Below are 3,004 nucleotides of genomic sequence, written 5' to 3' on the forward strand. Positions count from 1 at the left end.
GTAAGAGCATGATTGCTGGATCATATGATAAGACAATGTTTAGCTTTGTAAGAAACTTATGGCTTGTCTTTTCATTTTCCTAACTGCATCTTTTGAAGTGTAAACATTTTATTTTAGTGAAATCCAATTTATCACTTTTTAAAGTTCTTTAATGGATCACATTTTTGGTGTCATAGCTAAGAAACTTTTATTTAACCTGAAGTCATAAAAATGTTCTCCTGTGGTTTGTTCTAGAAGTTTTATAGTTTGAGCTCTTACATTTAGGTCTATGATCCATTTTGAATTAATTCTTGTGTATGGTGTAGAGTAAGGGTTTAAGTTCTTTTTTGTGTGTATGTGTATGGATTTCCAACAGTCTCAGTCTCATTTGTTGAAAAGACTATCCATTCCCCATTGAATTTTCTTGGCAACTCTTTGGAAAATTAATTGAGCATAAATGTATGAGTTGATTTCTTATAAGCATAATTTTATAGCTGCACTTGATCCTCTAGTTCTTTACATGGTATTTATTGGATTAGTACATTTTCAACATCCTCCATCTCTCCCTTTTCCCTACCTAAGGCTCCCACATTTAGGGAGTTAGTTTAGGCAATTGTAATAATAGGTGAGCAGAGACAGGATGGTGGCTTGGACCAGTGGGCAGTGGTGGATGTTGTGAGAAACAGTTGGATTCCAGGTGTATTTTGAAGGTCAGGATGATGGTATTTGCTGAGAGAGGCAATGTGTGGTGTGAGAAAAAGAGATGGGTCAAGGATGACTCCAAAGGATTGAACCCAAGCAACTGGAAAGATGAAATCACTATTAGCTACAATGGGAAGACCGCCAGTGGAGCCAGTTTGGGATGTGGGCATCAGGAGCTCAGTTGTGAACACATTAAGTTTGAGATGACTATCAGAATTCAAACGGAGATGGCCAGCATGGAGTTAGATGTACGACTCTGGAGTTCAGAGTAGACTTTGGTGCTAGAGATACAAATTTAGGAGCATCAACATGCAGATAGTTTTTACATCCAGGAGACTGAATCAGGTCAACTAGGGAGTACATGTAGATAGAAGAGAAAAAAGGCTAAAGGACTGAGTCCTGGGGCATCAGATGTTGAGAAGTTAGGGAGGCGAGGCAGAACGGTAAAGGAGGCTGAGAAACAGCAACCAGCAAGGATGCTATCAAGATAATGCCAGATAACCAGGACAGAGAGGGGTCCTGGAATCAAAATGATGCAAATATTTCTAGAGCAGGAATTGATAAATTATGTCAAATAATGCTAATAAGTCGGAAAAGATGATGAACAAGAATTGACAGACGAATTAGCAATTGACCCCAGGTGACTGGCCAAGAGTAGTTTGGCATAATAGCGGTGGGATAGGGGGCGTGGGGGAGGAAGGGGGCCTGATCAGAATACGTTCAAGAGAATGACAGGAGAGGATTTTGTGGGATGCCCAGATGTTCCTGGTTTGCCTGGGACTTTACTGATTTTAGCACTGAAAATCCAAGTCCTGGGACTGTTCCAGTTTTAAAACTGAAAATCTCATGTCCTAGAACCTTTTCATTCCCAGGCAAACTAGGACAACTGGTCACCCTAATTTGGAGACAGGAGAATAAACCACTTTTTCAAGCAATGGTGCGTCAGCCGGAGGAGGAAGTGATGTATCTATCTATATCTGTATTTATATCTATATCTGCACCTAGACATAGCTCTCTATCTATCTTATCTAGCTACCTACCTATCTACCTGTCCATCCATCTACCTACCTTAAGATGGAAGAAACAAGAGCACGCTTGCATCCTAATAGGAAAAGTCTAGTAGACGGGGAAGATTTGTGATTGAGGGGATAGAGCGCAGGATTGCTGATGTGACGTCCTTGAGTGGATGAGATAAAATACAACCAAGGGCATAGGTGGAGGGGTGGCCTCAGCCAGGATCATGACAAGGTGCTCCCGTCATTGCAATGAGAGGGAAGCTGGAGACAGGAGCAGAGCTGCGGGTGGGTGGGTGGACGATTGCCTATATTCTGCCAGTGAAAAAGGAAGTGAGGCCACCATTCGAGAGCGATTTGGGGCAGGAGCTGTCGGAGGTTTGATAAGAGGTGAAACTACGAAGTATTTACTTAAGACAGTGGCTTCATGAAAGGGCTTGAGTAGAGAGTGATTGCCGCCCAGGATCCAGGGCTCTCTTGAGGTTTAGTGATCACGAATTTAAAACGAGACCAGTCAGTGTTTTTCCCTAGCTACATTCAGCAGTTTGAGCGCAGGTGTGGAATGGAGGGAGGACAGGAGGGTCATGCCAAGCAGCTGTGAAAAAGGCAGAGAAGAGCAAAGGAGCTGAGGCTATGGTTGGCCATGGAATTCAAGGAGGAAGCCAGGACAGGAGGACGAGAGGGAGGTGGAAGCTGGTGGGATCAATGAGTTGTGCATCCCAGTGGGCTTGAAGGGTTGTTGGAGTTGGGTGTGAAAAAGAATGAGCTGGAAAGAAAGGAGGCGGTGGACAGAGAGGGGGATCCTTGAGATTGTGGGGAGGTTGTGGCCGCAGGGACGGGGTCTATGGAATGGTCGTGAAAACCAAGTTCCCACGGATTCCCATCAACGTGCAGCTCTTCTTTGGCACCAAGTTGACATCAGGCTGCACCCTGCTCCATCTCTCACAGTAATTCAGACCCTGTCAGTCTCGGGTCCTCGCCCATGCAGCTTAAAATTCCATCCGACCGACTTTTGTAGCAAGAGAGAATATATTGCACTGATTACAGTTAGCCCCCACTCCAGGAGGGGCTGCAGTGGGCAGTGTGCTGTGCACATCTTCACGATGAGCTCTTTGAGGATGGGACCGTCTCCTCCATCTCTTTCAGCCTGAGGATGCTGCCTGGCGCACATCTAGTGCTCAGAGGATGCTCACGCGGATGATTCACACAGATTGAATGTCGATGGAGACTTCCAGTCGCTGCTCCCCAAGCCTCTTTCCGAGGAGGACTCCCTCATGGAGAGTTTCCTGGGCAGGGTTTGGGGAGGGTTT

Source organism: Equus caballus, chromosome 24, assembly GCF_041296265.1.
Source record: "Equus caballus isolate H_3958 breed thoroughbred chromosome 24, TB-T2T, whole genome shotgun sequence".
Classification (NCBI taxonomy): Eukaryota; Metazoa; Chordata; class Mammalia; order Perissodactyla; family Equidae; genus Equus; species Equus caballus.